Source organism: Haemaphysalis longicornis, unplaced genomic scaffold, assembly GCF_048455015.1.
Source record: "Haemaphysalis longicornis isolate Haplotype H1 unplaced genomic scaffold, Haemaphysalis longicornis Haplotype H1 scaffold_15, whole genome shotgun sequence".
Taxonomy (NCBI): domain Eukaryota; kingdom Metazoa; phylum Arthropoda; class Arachnida; order Ixodida; family Ixodidae; genus Haemaphysalis; species Haemaphysalis longicornis.
The window spans coordinates 11980574-12000102 of NW_027526257.1; positions in this window are offsets into that span (position 1 = coordinate 11980574).

Sequence of the window (19529 nt, forward strand, 5' to 3'; positions counted from 1 at the left end):
AGCCCGGCTCCGTGAACTCCTTTGATAGGCAACATATAACGCCAAGCGATCGGTGGGCCCGCCGATTGACCTCCCGGATGTGCGGGGAGAAGCTTAATTTACTGTCCAAATGGACACCAAGATCCCTAACCTCCCCAACACGTGGTAGTGCTTCACCATTAATGTTATAGGAGAACAATATGCTGTCTGTTTTTGTAGTGTAGGTCATTACCTTAGTTTTTGATGTATTAATAAGGAGTTTGTTGCATGAGCACCAATCTGAAAAGACGTGATTGCTTGCTGGAGAGCGGTACAGCTTGCGGTGTTCGAAAGAGCCTTAAATATTTTGACATCATCAGCATATAAGAGAAAGTGACAATCATGAATTACTGAGGAAACATCTGTAGCGGGAAGCTACAGTGCCAGCGGCAGCAGTGTGACGCAGGACCACAGGCGCGCTCACCCGCCGGAGGGCTCGCGCGCCCCTGGCATCAGTAGATAGGGACCCCAGGGCGTTTCGAATAAACCGGCCTTGCTACGTGGTCTGGTCGTCTCTGTTTCAACGCATCCGTGAAATGCGATCTACAGTTGGTGACCCGGACGTGATATCCCTCCCAGCGAAGTTGTAGAGCCATGTCCAGTAACGACCAGAGCCAGCGAGCACCGCAAGGAGCCGGCAACGAGATCGCCGCCCTGGCTATCCACTTGCCGCCGTATTGGGAACAGAACCCCGTCATCTGGTTCCTCCAGGCCGAGTCACAGTTCGCGCTGTCTGGCATCACCTCCCAAGAACGCAAGTTGCACTACGTCCTGAGAGCTCTACCGGCGACTGCTGCGGAAGAGGTTGCGGATATTCTTGTCTCCTTCATACGCAACCCTTCTGCAGCGGCCTACGACCAGCTGAAAGCAGCGCTACTCGAACGTACAGCACCATCTGAGCGCACGTCCCTACAGCAGCTATTCACACCGCGAAGAGCTTGGCGACCACAGATCGAGACAACTCCTGTGGCGCATGACCCAACTCCTCGGCGCACGTGCCCAAGCCATGGACGGCTCATTGCTGCGCGAGCTCTTTCTGCAGCGCCTGCCTCCGAACGTGCAAACGACCCTCGCAACAGCCTCATCCATGGATCTCCCTTCGCTCGCGTCCCTGGCCGAGAAGGTAATGGAAGTAGCCAGCACAGCTTCAACTATTGCTGCTGTGACCGCGACGCCAGCATCACCCGCCCCTCGCACGACGCCAGCTCCTGCCGACGAAGGTGCGTCTGCATCGCCTGCCAGTGTCGATCACCTGTGCGAACGACTGGAGCAACTCGTTGTCGCGGCGACGAGGCGAAACAGCTCAACACATTCTCCCCACCCGTCACTCCGACGCGACCGCTCGTCTTCCCGACGACGTGATGCCGTTCGTGGACGCAGCCCTACATCAGTCCCCGGTGTATGCTTCTACCACCGCCGTTTCGGCGCCGACGCTCACCACTGCCTCTTGCCACGCTCACGGACGGAAAACGGCCCGGCAGACCGCTAGCGGCGACGAGCGCTTCTGGTCCCTTTGAAGAATATCGCCTGTTTAACATCGCTGATCGCACCACCGGACAAAAGTTTCTCGTCGACACGGGAGCGCAAGTCAGCGTCTTGCCAGCTTCACGCCACCACCGCACCTCCAACGCAGTCTTCTACCTCCAGGCAGTGAACGGCACGCGCATTCCCGTTTTCGCGCAGCGATCCCTGACTTTGAACCTGGGTCTTCGCAGAACTTTTCGGTGGACTTTTGCGGTCGCGGACGTTCGCTCTGCCATCCTTGGTGCGGACTTTCTTACCAAGCATGGCCTCCTAGTCGACGTCAAGCGACGGCGGTTTCTCAACGCCACAACCCTCCTCTCAATTCAAGGCGTCGTAGCGACAGCAGCTGCTGAAGTAGCGCCTTCCGGCGCTACAGTTGCTGAAGAACCGTTTGCCGCCCTGGTAAAGGAGTTCCCAACCGTCAGGTCACCACCCGACTGGACACAGCCTGTGACTCACGACGTCCGTCATCATATCGCCACTACCTCAGAAACCATTTTCTTTCATCCGCGACGTCTCGCTCCCGACAGAATGAAGATCGCCCGTGCAGAGTTCGAGCACATGCTAGAACTTAGCATCGTCCGACCGTCTTCCAACCGCTACGCTTTACCCTTGCACATGGTACCCAAGATGAAGGGTGACTGGCGACCTTGTGGCGACTACCGATTCTTGAACCTCTCCACCATCCCAGATCGGTACCCCCTTCCCACATACAAGATTTCAGCAGCAGTCTGCATGGTGCCACCATATTTTCAAAAATCGACCTTGTACGGGCGTACCACCAGATCCCCGTCGCTGAGGAGGACATATACAAGACGGCCATCACAAAATCTTTCGGCCTTTTCGAGTTCCTTCGAATACCCTTCGGCCTCAGGAACGCTGTCCAAACGTTTCAGCGTTTCATCGATACAGTGACGCGTGGACTGCCCTTTGTCTATGCTTACGTGGACGATCTGCTGGTAGCAAGTACGTCGCTAGAGGAGCATCTTCACCATCTCCGCATTCTCCTCGAACGCTTAGCTGCCCATGGCGTTTTCCTCAATGCAACGAAGAGCGAGTTCTGTGTTCCCGCCCTCGAATTTCTGGGACACCGACTGGATGCGAGAGGCATTCGGCCCCTCTCCAACAAAGTCCAGGCCATTCTCGACTTCCACACACCGACGTCGGTCACCAAGCTTCGCCAGTTCCTGGGTCTGGTAAACTTCTACCGTCGTTTTATCAGGAACTGCGCCACTCTGCTTGAGCCTCTCTACCGCCTGTTTTCCGCGAAGCGCTCTACCATTGAAGTGGACTGGAACGCAAGTGCTGAGGCAGCCTTTCATGCCATCAAGCGTGCGCTGGCCAACGCCGCTCTCCTCGCTCACCGAAATCCAGGACGTCCACTAGCGCTGATAACGGACGCCGCAGGTTCTGCTGTTTGAGCTGTCCTCCAACAACACGTAAATGGCACGTGGCAGCCCTTGGCCTTCTACTGAAAACGTCTAACCCGACCGCAAACCCTGTAGAGTGTCTTCGGGTGTGAACTTTTGGCAATGTATCTGGCTGTGCGTCATTTCCGACATCTTTTTCAGGGTCGTCAGTTCCCCATCTTCACTGACCACAATCCCTTGACGTACGCCATCAGCCGGCCCGGCACCCATTACACGCCAAGAGAAGTGCGGCAGCATGCCTACCTGTACGAGTACACGACGGATATCAAGCATGTCAGTGGTGTTGACAACACAGCTGCGGATGTTCTAAGCCGAGTGGAAGCCATTGCCTCGACTTCGCCGCTTGTAATTGCACCCTACCTCCGCCGGCTGGCTGCTGACCAAGCTGACGACATGGAGCTGCTGCGTCTTCGCACATCCCCCACTGCGCTCAAGCTCGAAGACGTGACACTCGACGGACATCAGATCGTTTGCGACTTGTTGACCGGAAAGCCACGACCGTTGGTACCTAAAACCTGCCGTCGCAAGCTTTTCGACGCCCTGCACAACATGGCCCATCCTGGGATTCGTGCCACGCAGAAACTCATCGCGGGTCGTTTTGTCTGGCCTCGCAATAACGCTGAGGTTCGCGACTGGGTCCACGCCTGTGCACCATGCCAACGCGCAAAGGTTCACCGGTACCCAGTTCCTCCAGCCAAGACCTTCCTACAACCTGATGAGCGCTTCGCCGTCGTGCACATCGACCTCATCGGTCCCTTGCCCCCATGCCAAGGCTACCGCTACCTACTAACCTGTGTGGACCGATTCACACGCTGGCCTGAAGCCACACCGCTACCCGACATCTCCGCGCCCACGGTAGCGTCAGAATTTGTGTCGACGTGGGTAGCATGCTTCGGATGCCCATCATCCATCTTCACCGACCGTGGACGGCAGTTCGAGTCTACTTTATTCGCCGAGCTCCTTCACCTCCTCGGCACGACTCGTTTGCGCACGGCAGGGTACCGCCAACAAACTAATGTACTCGTCAAGCGCTTTCACCGCCAACTTAAGGTCACGCTTACACCACACGACTGCCCAACACAGTGGGTCCAGCGCCTGCCCCTCACTCTTCTGGGAATACGCACCGCCTTCAAGACTGACCTGACGTGTTCTTCGGCTGAACTTGTTTATGGAACACAGCTTAGACTACCAGCCGACCTGTTCAAGGTACCGTCTCAAGCACTTTCCGCCGCGGACTACGTGAAATCTCTGAGATTTATCCTCGCTGACCTTTGACCGCAGCCTACACGTGAACGAAAACCCAGAGGAGCCTATGGATAAATAATCAATCAATCAATCAATCAATCAATCAATCAATCAATCATGTTTATTTACGTGCCCAGGAACAGCCAGAGGCCTGAGTGCTGGCGCAAGGGTAGTTTCATGAAAACAAAATACAAGAAACATATAGCAAGAAACAAAGAAGCGACAAGACACACAAATTGAAGTAGTGAAAATGACAAATACAGCACAGGCGGAGCCTGGGTACAGGTAAAAAATAAAAAAAGAAGATGCCTATGTTGCTCTGCCTGTCGTAAAGGCCACACGACAGGCAGAGCAACAAAGTTTGACAGTAATACAACAAAAACAACGGAGTGTAGAGACAAATGATATTATGAACAAATGACAATAAAGTTTCAAAAATAGGCAACTATCAGTTGGATAGACACAACCGCAGAGAATAATAATAATAATAATAATAATAAAATAATAATAATAATCAATTTATTTTAAGTTTCCAGGAACGCCGGTGATGTCTTACTGTTGGTACACTAACAAACATAAAAACAAACAAAACGACATAATACATGCAACACGCATCATCAAAGGTACGCTACACTAATACAAGCACAAAGAACGGTAATAACAATGATATTACACTCCATGGACGGAAGAGTTAGCCACGAGTAATGCACCAGTTAAATGAACGCACAGACAATTAGAAGATAGTGAGGTGTAGTGTCTCTGGCTGCTCCCCTGGTGGTGGACGGTGGACTGCTGCCCTGGTCGATGCCTTTTCTGTTGAAATATAACCTGCAGCCACAACAGACACACACGCACTGGCGCTGCCTGGCTTCACCAAAGTGGGCTACCCGATGGTTTCGCTGGCTGCTCCCCTGGGGGTGGACTGCTGGCCTGGTCAATGCCTTTTCTATAAAAGCAGAAGTTGAATAAAATTTAATAACGACAAACAAAGAAATGTTCCTTAGCAAAGGTTCCTTAGCTATATGTGAACGGAGTAAGACATATAACCTTAGCTACAAACAGCACTACTCAGCCGTGCACGAAAGTTGTCCCGGGAGCCATTAAAAACATCCAATTGTTCACCAAGAAAGTTGTTCAGGCTTTGCAGTCAGTGGATAGGTGAGTGATGACTACTATACTCGGTGACAACTTAAGAACGGCACTGGAAGTTGCCGCTGTGCCTTATCACCGTAGCCGGATGTTTCTCCACGCGGCACAAGTAGGGTGTTACTGGGAATATTTTAAACATGGTGTTAGCCGTTCCCGTAATTTTTAAATGCGGAGCAGTTCTTAGGCTCGCCTGGTCCTGCGTCGTTGATGGCGGCGCCGTACACACGCTCACTGCGCATGCGCAACTCTCCTCCTTACACCCACAGCTCCGCGATACTACACTATAAAAAAAAGAACTAGTCAGCACCCGGTTTCGATCCCACGACTCTCTGGCCGCAAGGGGAAGTACGCGGTGCTCTTCCCACTACGCTACAAATCCGGGAGTGGAGCAAGTGCTACGAACGCGCCCTATGTCCTTGACTCATTCCAACTACGTCAAGAAGCTACTGATACGACGAAGGCACGCGAAGTTGAACGTCAACGGAAACGACGAACTGAAAACTTTAGAGGGGGATGCTGAATTTCCCTTGGGAAAACTTTGGCGGGAAGCGCCAGGCGCCTTCCAGCTCAATCAGCCCCGTCCGCAGCGCCTCTGATGCTGATTGTGGCAGGATGCCCCTAGGGATTGGCCAACCAAAGAATCTATTACGAGATAGGTTCGCGTTCAACCACCGTCGTCATCTTCCCGTAGGGGAACCGCCGAAGAAGAACGAGAAGACGAAGCTGCGAAGAGGAGGGCGTGTACATTGCTCTCAGCCGGTGCACCAATGTCAACAACCTTTACCTCACCAAAGCTGACGGAGACTACCAATTCTCTTCAAGTTACGTGGGCGTGGATGGCCTGTCCACTGCGAGGAGGTGGAGCGAGACCACAAAACAGCAGGTCGACATCCCATGCCCTGATCTCATAAATGTCTACAACACCTTTATGGGAGGCGTGCACAAAATGGATTTTCTGCTCTCGTTGTACCCTATCCGGCAAAGAACCAAGAAATGGCCAGTGCGAGTCATATGCCACTTTGTCTCTTTCGCCATTGTCAACAGCTGGCTTGAGTACGTGAAACATGCTGAAGCGAACAGAATGCAGTGTAAGAACACTCTGGATTTGCTGGCATTCGAGAATGAAGTTGCCATGGCGCTAATTATGTGCAGCAAGAACGTTGCGAAGAAACGGTGCCGCCCAAGCCTCCAAGTGTCGGCTGAACCTCGCCGCAAAGTACACAGCGCAGAGCCGAGGCCATTCAATGCTGTTCGCTATGATGGCCTAAACCACTGGCCAGCCCACTCCGCACAACCGTTTCCTCAGCGTTGGACGTTTGAAGGCTGCATGTCTAGAACGCGCATCCGCTGCCAGAAGTGCAATGTATTCCTTTGTCTTTCTGTCAACAAGAATTGTTTTTACGCTTTCCGTAACAAATGAATGATCAAAAGCACTGTTTGCATGAAAAACACAGCATGTAAAATGCCTGCATAACGTTGGTTTGTGAGAACATAAATCTTTTTTTTTATTTTGCAATTACCAACAAATGTGGTGTGTTTGTACCGGGTGGGGCACGATGTACGCAAATGTGTACGCGACCTAAAACAAAAACATGGGTATGTAGAATTTTTTTGATGCATCTAGTTTATTCTTTAGGGTAATAGATATCAGAAAAGAAAGAATTTTTTTTCCTTCCTAAGTTTTAATCCTGTCTGAATGGGCTACTGAGCAAAGCTGGTGGCAACATCCTCAACATGTTGACCACCGGAATAAGGCAGGCTATTGTGTTCTTTAGATGCCTTAGAACGGCCGCGTACATACCTCCAGGAGTCAGCCGGTTTCTGAGATGCAGAAGCCTCTAACGACTCTATATAGAGCGGGAAGGAACGCCGCTAGAGGTTTTTACAACGTGAGCGATACCGACTAAACTCAGCTTTCCACTTGTCAAGCGCAGAACGCTTTGCCTTTTTGTGGCCGTGGTCCTTATAGATAAGCAAACTTCGAAGTTTTTTAGAGAACCAGTGAGGAAATTTGGAATGAACAGACTTAAAAAGAGGGATGTAATTTTCCATGCCACTCCTTGCAGTTTCGGTAAAACTGTAATAATAATAATTATTATCAATCAATCAATCAACCTTTATTTTTGGTGCCCAGGAACAACCCTAGGGTCTTGGTACGGGTACACCATATACAAGCATTCTTAAAAACAAACTAAAATCAAGACAACACAACACAGAAAACCATATGTATGAAAGAAACAATAAGGTAAAAATAGTTACAGAGATCCCAGAATGCAAAACAGCAAAAAAAGGAAGCCTAGTGTTAGAAGCCATGACACCCGGCCAGCAAAAACGTTGAAGGCACGTGAAAAATTGAAAATACACAAGCAAATACTCAATGAACATGACGGAGATAGATTATACACATAAAACAAAGGCTTTGTAACAAAATGTTAGGAAGTTTCAAAATGGAAAAACGAAGTTCAGCATTACAAGCACTGACACTTAAACCGACAGAAATTCAAGCAACACAAAATCAGGAAAAGTGAAAAACAAACAAGCGAGATGATGATTTGCATAAAATAAATATGGAACAGAAATACGGCACATAAATGACATAAAGGCACTTAAGCTACAACAGTTTTCAATTCATTAGAGAACAAAGACAAAGAGCTCTGGAATATATCAAGACGATCGGAATATTAATTATATGCACATTGTATTCTGCAGATGGATGAGCGTCGTCTACTTACAGCATCTGTTCTGAAAGTTCGGAATCTTCGGAAAAGTTTGTTCGGCAAGTTGACAATGATAAGTGCAACCAAGTCATCACACAAAATATCACCATGAAGAAGTTTATAAAGAAAGATAATGTCAGCTCTCATTCGTCGACACCAAAGGGAAGGAATACTTTTGAGACAAGACATGCTGCCGTTTGCGTCTTCTTGTACATGACGGAAACGGTGCCTAAAGATAGAAAGGAACTTATCTTGAACCCTTTCGATGCGGTCACTATTGGACTTGCAAGTTCCATTCAAGACAACAGACCCGTATTCAAGAAGAGGTAAACAGAGAGCCGAATACAACTTTAAGAAAGGAAGCGGACCTTTAAACTCTCTAGAATACCTGCAAACAGCACCCAGACAACGAAGAGACCGACGGGTAATTTGTGCAATGTGGGAAGAGAAAGTCAGAGGAGAATCAAAAGTACTCCCAAGTCCCGAATTTCGGTCACCCTCGGCAGTATGGTGCCTGCAATTTCATAAGGGTATTGCAGCTGTTGAGTTTTTCTACTATAGGAGACAACTTTAGTTTTTGAAGGGTTCAAAATAAGGTCGTTTTTGGTGCACCAACGATGGAATGACACTAATCAACCTGAAGAGAATTACAGTCCTGAACACTACGCACTTCTCTAAAGATTTTTATATCATCAGCGTACAACAAAAAAGAAGAATTTTGAATGGCAGAAGCAACATCGTTAATGAAAATGGAAAAAAGAAGGGGACCCAGAACGGAGCCTTGGGGTACACCACTGGTTGCTTTGTACCTAAATGATGTTTGACCGTTAACACTTACATAGCAATATCGCTCCTTGAGATAACAACGTATAAGACCCACAAGCGTGTACATCTAACAGAGTGAGCTTTGCAAGCAATAACGAGTGGTTGACAACATCGAAGGCTTTGCTCATGTCACAGTAGACCACATCCAGTTGGCTTCTACCAACGATTGCTGGGACAGCCTGCTCCATGAAGCATACAAGGTTCGTGGAAGTTGAACGACCACGCATAAATCTATGTTGATTAGCAATGAGGACATGTTTAAATGAGAAAGACAAGACCGTATGAAGAGATAACTCGAAAATTTTAGAGGCAGAACAAAGCAGCGAGACAGGCCTATAGTTTATAGCATCAGTTTTTAGGCCTGACTTGAAAACAGGGAATACGCGAGAGATTTTCCATGAGTGAGGAAACGTTCCCGACCGGAGACAGTGATTAAATATTGAAGTGAACACAGGAACGAATATATTTGCATACGTTTTTAGGATTGCAGCAGGAATACCATCTGGCCCACAAGAAAGCGAGGGCTTGAGCCGCTTGATGCTGGTCCGAATGATGTTCTCGTCCAGTTGTAAACAACCGGAGTTCTCGCCCTGGTGACAATGGGCGCTGCTGTTGTCACTACCACCGCTAATCCCAAAAAAAGAAGAAAATTGACGAGCAAAGCAGTCGCCCACCTTGACAATCTCATCGCCGTTAGAGTCTAGACGACGAATAGAATCTTTAGTTGTACTAGATCTAGAATGAATGTATTTCCAGAAGGCTCCTGGTTGGTGAGTTGCTTTAGTTTCTAACGACGCCAGGTACGAAGTATGATCACGTTTGTGCAATATTTTACATAGGGCACGTAGGCGCCGGTATTCTTGAGCAAACTGGTTGGCACCAGAGCGCTTCATCTTTCTGTGCGCACGCTCCTTGAGTTTCAGGGCATCCCGCAATTCAGAAGAAAACCAGTGTGGAAACTTGAACCTCCTCGGTAAATATTGCGGGATGTATTCCTTCATACCCGAAAGCACAATCTCTGTGAAACGGTCGACTTGTTCATTGACATCAGTGTGGTCAATGACGGTCGACCAAGGGGCAGCGGAAAAATAGCCTTAGAGCCCAGCATAATCTCCCCTGACGAAAGCGTAATGAGGTTGTGTGTTGTTGGAATTTACGGAACGGTGGAGCAATGAAGGGAGGCAACAGGAAATAGAAAGAGGAGGATAAAATCTGTCCGGTATTACTAACGAACAATCAGAGTGCAACACACTAACGCCATCAAAGTTCGAAAAGCACAGGTCCAGAATATTTCCACTGCAATTTTTTATGCGATTACACTGTGCCATAGAAGTGAAAGCCAAAAAATCTAGCAACCTATTACCCTTCTGTTCAATGTGGTGGTTGTAGTGGGAACAAGTTAGCTGGCTCCACTCCACGCCAGGAGCATTAAAATCTCTAAGCAGGAGGACTTTGCGGTTGCCATGAGTGATACGCACCTGTTCAATGGAGGAGATTAACTTATTGAACGCCTCAGGAGCTACATCAGGAGGAATGTAAAAAACACCAACTAGAAGTTTTTCAGTTTTAGAGAAATGAATTTCGACCCATAAAGAATCATCTGCGTTATCAATATCGCTACGTAGCACACACGGGAGAGATTTGTCAACGGCGAGAAGGACCCCGCCCCCTTTTTGTTTGCATCCCGTTAAAGCACGATCATTACAATATACATGGTAATTTTGAGGAAAATAATCACTGGATAGGATATCAGGGCACAACCAAGTTTCAGATTTAGCTATTAACGGAAAACAAGAAGCCGGAACGTTACCAAAAAATTCAGTCGGCTTAGTTCGAAGACCTCGCACATTCTGATAAAAAACATCTAAACTAGTCATGGTTGTTTTTCTTACGTGATGCGCTCAGAGCTGTGAAGCATGCCTTCGCGAAACATGCCTCGAAACTCCTTAAAGAGGCAGTCTTTCGGCCAAACAGCGGGGTCATTTAGGCGCTCGAAACAATCTTCATTCAAGGAAATATAAAAGGATGCATAGGTGTCGAATTTAGTCTTCAGTCGTCGGCAGCTCAAGGGCGAGACACCTAAAGTTGACAGATGAGCATTGAGACTGGCAGGGGTGGTGGTCGGAGAAAGCTTGGAAACAAACATAGCTTTGGGGCGCTTCGGCTGCGAAACGACGACCAGTCCAGATGTGTCTGACGCACGCACACATGCACGGCTTCGGCGCTTCTTCTCAAAACTGGGAGGGTGACAGTCAGGCACAGACACGGAAAGCACTGGGAAAGGGGTGGACGGAGTTGGGTGCAGTGTAGGAGACGCCGGAGACACCGCCTGCAGCGGAGCCGACGTAACCGACGAGGATATAATAATAATAATCAATCAATCAATCATGTTTATTTACGTGCCCAGGAACAGCCAGAGGCCTGAGTGCTGGCGCACGGATAGTTACATGAAAACAAAATACAAGAAACATATAGCAAGAAACAAACAAGTGACAAGACACACACAAATTGAAGTAGTGAAAATGACAGATATAAAGCACAGGCGGAGCCTGGGCACAGCCATTGAAAGACTCTGGTACATGTAAAAAAATAAGAATAAGAAAAGAAGATGCCTATGTTGCTCTGCCTGTCGTAAAGGCCACACGACAGGCAGAGCAACAAAGTTTGACAGTAATACAACAAAAACCACGGCAAGAGTGTAGAGACAAATGATAAGACGAACAAACGACAGTAAACAGTTTCAAAAATAGGCAACTATCAGTTGGATAGACACAACCGCAGAGAAACCAAGTTCCAGAAAAAAAAGGATGACAGACATATCATAGATGTTTAACATCAATCAATCAATCAATCAATCAATCAATCAATCAATCAATCAATCAATCAATCAATCAATCAATCAATCATTTATTTGCGTGCCCAGGAACAGCCGGGGGGGCCTTTGTGCTGCGGCACGGAAACAGAAACACACGAACATAATGTACACATCTCTCAAATACAAAATAAAATACAAAATACAAAAAAAAAACAACGAAAGGATAGCTTATGTTTAAGTTACAGAATGAAAGTCATTTAAGTGCATGAATTCACGGATAAAAGACAAATGCAGAATAAGAAAAGTTGGCAGTTACGCCAATACAAACTCTAATAATAATCAATCAATCAATCAATCAATCAATCAATCAATCAATCAATCAATCAATCAATCAATCAGTCATGTTTATTTACGTGCCCAGGGACAGCCAGAGGCCTGAGTGCTGGCGCAGGGATAGTTACATGAAAACAAAATACAAGAAACATATAGCAAGAAACAAACAAGCGAGAAGACACACACAAATTGAAGTAGTAAAAATGACAGAAATAAAGCACAGGCGGAGCCTGGTTACAGGCAAAAAATAAAAAAAGAAGATGCCTATGTTGCTCTGCCTCTCGCAAAGGCCACACGACAGGCAGAGCAACAAAGTTTGACAGTAACAACAAAAACAACGGCAAGAGTGTAGAGAGAAATGATAAGAATAACAAATGACAGTAAACAGTTTCAAAAATAGGCAACTATCAGTTGGATAGACACAACCACAGAGAAACCAAATTCCAGAAAAAAAAGAACGTCAGACATATCATAGGTGTTTAACATAGTGTACTCAACAGCGCTGTATGGTAAATTGTAAAGGATCTCTGAAAGATGTCAAGGCGTTCAAAGAAGCGGTTGTAACAATTCTGTATTCTGCGCACAGGAGAATGATTGGAGTTGCGCGCAGCGGTCAAGAACGGGCGATGCGACCTGGTGGGCCTTTGTGGTACACTAAACTCTAAACAGTTAAGCAGGTCTGCGCAAGAAAGGTCACCATGAACAATTTTTTGAAGAAATGTAAGGTCTGCACGCATACGTCTGCGGTTCAAGGAAGGGATGGAAGGGACTATGGGTAAGTCAGAATCAGGATGAAAACTGTGATGTGATGACGGTGCTTAAATATGGATAAAAACTTCTTTTGCACACGTTCTATTAATTCACTACTAGATTTAGAGACACCGTTCCAGGCAACAGAAGCATATTCTAACTGTGGTATACATATTGCATTGTATAGCATTAGAAATGGATCTGGAGAAGAGAATTCATTTGTAATCCGACACACATTTCCAAGGCTTCGGAGTGCTCGCAGGGTGATGAGCCTAATATGAGGAGAAAAAGAGAGGGTACTGTCGAAAAGCACCCCTAGGTCCCTAATTACCTCAGCCCTTTGCAGAGGAGCTCCTTCAATACTGTAGGAAAACAGCAGACGGTGGGTTTTCCGGCTGTAGGTGACAACCTTCGTTTTAGTGGGGTTTAAAATCAGGCAGTTTTTCCTGCACCAGACCGATAATTCCGACACATCCCTCTGCAAGTCACAGCAGTCCTGAATACCGCTAATGTGCCTAAATAGTTTGACATCATCAGCATAGAGAAGAAAAGAGGAGTTTATTAACACTGTTGACACATCATTGATAAAGACTGAAAACAATAATGGAACCAGCACGGAACCCTGGGGTACACCACTTGTTGCAGGGTAAACACTAGACTTTTTGTAGTTAACATCTACATAAAAGGACCGGTCAAGGAGATAGTTGGACAACAAGGCAACAAGGCTTGCTTCTACACCGGACTTAGCAAGCTTGTTAATTAATAACTGATGGTTCACCACATCAAATGCCTTACTGAGGTCAAAATAAATAACGTCCAACTGGCCGTTTTCACAAACTGCAGCCGAAGCCTGTGTCATAAAGCTTGCAAGATTTGTGACCGTAGATCGACCCGAGAAAAAGCCGTGCTGATTTGGTATCACAATGTTCTTGACGCAGGCAGCAAGAACTTTGTGCATAGCTGACTCAAAGAGTTTTGAGGCGACACAAATGAGTGAGATCGGGCGATAGTTAGAAACGGCTGACATCACCAGACTTAAATATTGGAAAAATTCGAGCGATCTTCCATGCACGAGAAAATTTACCTAAAAGTAAGCAGTTATTATAAATGGAAGTTAAGACAGGCACAAAAATGTTGCCGTAAGCCTTCATGATGGCTGCCGGAATTCCATCTGCACCACAGGAAAATGGGGGTTTCATCCGTTCAAGGCTATCATTGACAATTTTTTCATCGAACATAAGTGTGTTAAAATTAGAGTTATTAAACGATAGGCGTTCGTCGTTGCCATCTTGCAGTTGAAAGACAGAATGAAAGTACTGAGCAAAACTGGTGGCAACATCCTCAACCTCTTCACCATCGGAATTAAGCAGGCTAACGTGTTCTTTAGACGCCTTAGAACGGCCGCGTACGTACCTCCAGAATTCAGCCGGTTTCTGAGACGCAGCAGCCTCTAACGATTCTATATCGAGCTGGTGGTCACGCCGCTAGAGGATTTTACAAAGTGAGCGATACCGACTAAACTCCGCATTCCACTTGTCAAGCCCAGAACGCTTGGCCTTTTTCTGGGCGCTGTCCTTAAGTTTAAGCGAACTTCGAAGTTCTTTAGAAAACCAGTGGGGAAATTAGGAAGGAACAGGCTTATAACAAGGGATATACTTTTCGATGCCACTTCTGACGATTTTGGTAAAACGTCGAACCTGTTCGTCAACATCATTGACATCCAAAACACTAGACCATTCAGCAGATGAATAAGAGTGATACAGCCCAGCATATTCTCCACGCTTGAAAGCGTACCGCGGGACTGCACAATTGTCAACACCGCCAGAGCGATTCTTGGTCGCGACCGAGACAGAGACAATAACAGGGGGGTGAAACTTGTTGGGGTGCACAAGGGATATTTCGGAGGCACACACTAGTACGTTTTTTTAAGTTTGAGAAGCACACATCTAGAACATTACCACAAGAGTTTTCTATGCGACAAAACTGCTGCATGGAGGTGAACGATTGAAAATCTAATAGCATGCTGCATTTCTGCGCTGCATATTGGTTTTTGTGCTCAAAGGAAAGACTGTTCCAGCGAATACCTGGGGTGTTGAAGTCTCTAAGTATAATGAGCTTATGTTTGGAGTGTGCATTTGAGACATTTTATATGGATGTGAGTGTTCGAATAAATTCAGAAGGTAATACGTCCAGGGATATATAGAATGCACCGATGAGTAGCTTCTCGCCCTTCGTGAGGCCTACCTCAAGCCAGACTGATTCGTCTAGGGTCTCGAGGTCAGCACGCCGCATGCACTGCACTGAATGATCAACGGCAACGAAGACCCCGACGACACCTTTTTGTTTAGGTCCAGTTAATTTTCTGTCGCTTCTAAAGATTTGATAGTTAGAAGGGAAATAGTCGGAAGACGGGATATCATCGGAAAGCCAGGTTTCAGTAATGACAACAGCAGAAAATTTAGTGCATACAATATTTCTAATAAATTCAGAGGACTTAGTTCGTAGACCTCGAGTGTTTTGATAGTATATGTCGAGACTCTCGTACTTACTGATCATTTTCAGTTATTTCAGAGCTGTGCCGCATACCAGGGTGGACCGTGCTTTGGAACGGCTTGAAAAGGCAGCCTTTTGGCCACATAGACGTGTTGCTCAGGTGCCTAAAACACTCCTCGTTAACAGTTACGCACAAAGAAGAATAGCAGTCGTACTTGGTCCTAAGGCGTTTGCACGACAATGGCGTAACTTGCACAGTTGACAAGTGAGCCAACATTTGAGCAGATGCGGTGTTAGCCGACAGTTTTGAAACAAAGATGACCCTGGAGCTCGGAGGTCGGTATACCACAACCAACTGAGAAGCTTCCGACGCACCCACGCGGGGAGGGCTCCTTTTCTTCTGCAAGTTCGTCGGGGGCCATTAAACGCAGTGTCGGACCTAGGAGGCGGGGGCAGAGGGTGGACCGAAGGGCAAAGCAAAGTGCTCAAGGCCGTAGCAGGTTGATTGCTGGGGCGGTCAACAAACGGCGAAGCGGTAGTTGTGGACAGGAAGGGGGCACCTTCACCAGCTGCACCGGCGGCGGCTTCGGCGAACGACGACCTCGTACGGATACCAGACTGCGGTGACGTCACCGGCGGCATGAAAGGATTAGCAGGCTTCGGGGAAGCAGGCGGAGAAGGCGGGGGACGCGCGATCTCCCCTCGCAGGCAGCGAACCTCTTCGCGCAGGAAAGCGACGATTACAGCCTGCTGGGCAAGCCCAGCCACATTGTCCCGTCGCAGAAGCCGGTTCTCCTCGCGCAGCTCGGTGACAACATCCCCGAGAAACGAGAGGCTGGCGCAGGCTTCGGACAGGACGGACAGGAGATTCTTCAACGCAGCTACCTCTGCGCGTAGGTCCACCGAAGGGTTGAAGCTTGCTCCGACAGGGGACGCCACTCGTTTGGCCGGCATGTTCGCTGGCTCACCGTCTTCGCTGGCTTGGTCACCGGGGTCGCTAGGCCTAGCGGGTGACGCCGCAGCCACACACAGATTGCAGACGAACGGCTGCTCACCGGAGATCAAACTCTGCAGTTCGTCGCCCGGAAGAACTATGCACTTTCCGTGCGCACTGGGTTTACACGCAGAACATCAAAAAAACTCATGCCTGCCGAAGAAAGCGAGGCAGCAGAGGAGGCACTTGTCCTTACTGGGCGCCATCATGCCGCGCCCAGTAATTAATAATTATTAATAATAATATTAATAATAAACATAATATTATAATCTTGACTTTTACATCTTCATTTCCAAAAGAAAAGCTTCTGCGCAACGTGCATTGTGCGCAGGCCACTCGAAAATATTTCAGTATTTGACGTTAAGGGTGGGTTTCGCGAACGGAACTGTTTCCACAGAACCCGGGTCTTGCAGTGTTATAGTTGTTGACAAGGTAACTCTGCAGGAGAAGCTCCGCCCATGGGCATGAGGCGGTCGCCTTGGGGGACTTCCGCGATTTAGAATGTAGTTCCGTAATGATAATGTTGTTTTGCATGTAAATGATCACTACAAAGAAGAGAATTATATCAATATCGAATAACTTTTACGGCACGAAGAACGATTTAGTTAGAATGTACGCACAAACAACTTAAAAAAAAAACATTGTAGAAAACACTGTGCGGCAGAAAAAAAAGAAGTGCAAACCTGCCACAAAAATAAATTAGAGTTAGGAAGAATGTATGTAATTGTTTTCGTTTTTTTAATTGACATTGCTGCATAACAGAATGTTTTTAGCCATTTTCATTTAAAAACATTCGATATAAGTTACGTGCGCAATAGTTCCTACGTCAGGTTTTGACGCATTCACGCATGCATAGTGTGCCGCCAACACCACTTGCACCGCGAGTCCCCTCATCGGCTCTCTGAGTGCGTTGTGTGGCTTTTCTTCCGAGATGGATCCCCGCGTGGTAACATCGGCGTGCAATTCTTCCTTGCCTAGTGAGTCTGGAGGAGCTTCAACCGCTACACCGAGGACGCTAAGCAAGAACAAAAGCGGCAATGTGCTCAACAGCACTGCGCGGAAAATGATCTTTCACTGCTACCAGTTCTGCCGGGCCAGGGAGCCGAAATGCACCGTGGAAGATACTGTCGCATTTGTCGCCGATATGCTAGGAATTGGCGCGCGGACCATGTTTGCGGTCAAGAAGGAGGTACACGCCAATGGTGTAGTGTTGTTAACGCCGTCTCGCAAACGGCCACGGAATTCCGAGAGGAAGCGACGCAGTGCCTTGTACGACAGCTTCAGGTTGAAGGCGCTGAGGTCCTGCGTGCACGACTTTTTCTGCCGCAGCGAAATACCGACGGTGGCAAAGATAACAATGGAGTTCTCGGAGCGTACAGGTGACCCGTCGCTGAAGCCATGGACTGTTCGTCGTCTACTTCGAGAGATCAGGTTCAAGCGGGAGAAGAGAAGCCGGAACTCTTTGCTGCTTGATCGCGAAGACATCCTCGCATGGCGGCCCGAGTACCTGCGTGACATTCGGTGGTACAGAGCGGATAATTGGCAGATTTTCTACTTGGACGAGACATGGGTGACGGCAAGACACACGACGTCAACTGTGGGGACTGACACCACTGTGAAGTCCAGTGCAGAGGCCTTCCGGCGCGGCCTGCCGACGGGACTGAAGCAGCCGTCAGGTAAAGGTCAGCGGGTCATTGTCACCCACATAGGCAGCAAAGATGGCAAATTAATGGATGTCTCGACGTGTTCCGTGGCAACAAGACAGGGGACTACCACGAAGAAATGGACGGCCCCCGCTTCGAAGGATGGTTTGACGGTTTGCTGCAGAGGCTACCAAGTGGTAGCGTCATAGTGATGGACAATGCCCCCTACCACTCACGGTGGAACGAGGCAGTGCCAACAACGAATTCCCTCAAGGGAATGATCACAGGGTGGTTGGACAGCAAAGGCGTCCAGTACGGCGCTGGGGTGTCCAAGAAGCAGCTGCTAGAAATAGTTGCTCGTGTCAAGACACGCTTCATCAGCTACCGAGTCGACGAGGGTGCACAGAAGGCAGGCTTTATCGTGGTAAGGCTTCCAGCTTACCACTGCGAGTTTAATCCTATTGAACTGATCTGGGCGCAAGTTAAGAACGCTGTGGCAGCAGCCAACACGACGTCCAACATTACGCATGTGGAACAGCTGCTAAAGTATACGGTCGCAGAAGTCACAGTCGAACATTGGCGGGAGGCTGTGAGGCATGGGCAAACACTGGAGGAACAGTTTCAGCAAGTGACGTGCAGTAGTGACCACATTGACGCATACGTAATCGCGCTTGAGGAAGACGACGAAAGCACTTCCGACGACCTCACTGCTTCCCACTGCGACATATCAGGTGTTTGGCCTGTTGATGAGCTTTGAACACAATGACGACAGCACTTCCAATGGCACAGGTGCTTCCTACAGCACCAACCGCTTTGGTTGGAGGCGTTAAACACGCCGAGGCTACACCTGGGCTATGAGGCCCGCAGTAGTGGAGAGCTGTGGATTAATTTCGACCACCTGGGGATTTTAACGTGCGCCGAAATCTTGACACACGGACGTTTTCGCTTTTCGCCACCATCAAAAAAGCAGCCACCGGGGCTGAGATTGACCCCGCATTCTTGGACTGCAGCGGGTCGACGTCTCTGGTCTTCGCCACCATCAGTACTTGACCATCTCCAGCAGCACCATGATGAAATAGCCTTTTTCAAGGCTACCAAAATTTTGTTTGGTGGAATTGGGCCTTGGTGACACCCATCCCTGTCTTCTCTCAAAACTTAATGATTTGGACTTAAAACAATGGCAGAAAAAGCAGTGTCTTATGAAATAGCCACAGAGTACTTTGATACGTTTCAACACCACAGAAATATAACTATACCACTAGCTGAAGAAAAGATTGTAATATCTCCACATCTCACCATTGCACCAGTAGCAGTGATGGCAGTGGTTTTGACTCTGATGGCGGAAATCCCATTGCCATAAAGGTGTACTGAAGTGTAAAAGCAAGTTGGAATGTATAAGTAGTAGCAGCGTGTCGTGAATACAAATATACCAATCACAGCAGCAGCAGAGTTTTTTCATTAAATAAAAAGCAATAGGCACAAAAACAGGTATCACTGCCCCAAACACTTTCTCACACTACATTATTTGACATGAGAAGTCTTGAATGGTGACTTACAGGATTGGTGGAGCTTGCCGAAACATTTTTCTGTCGC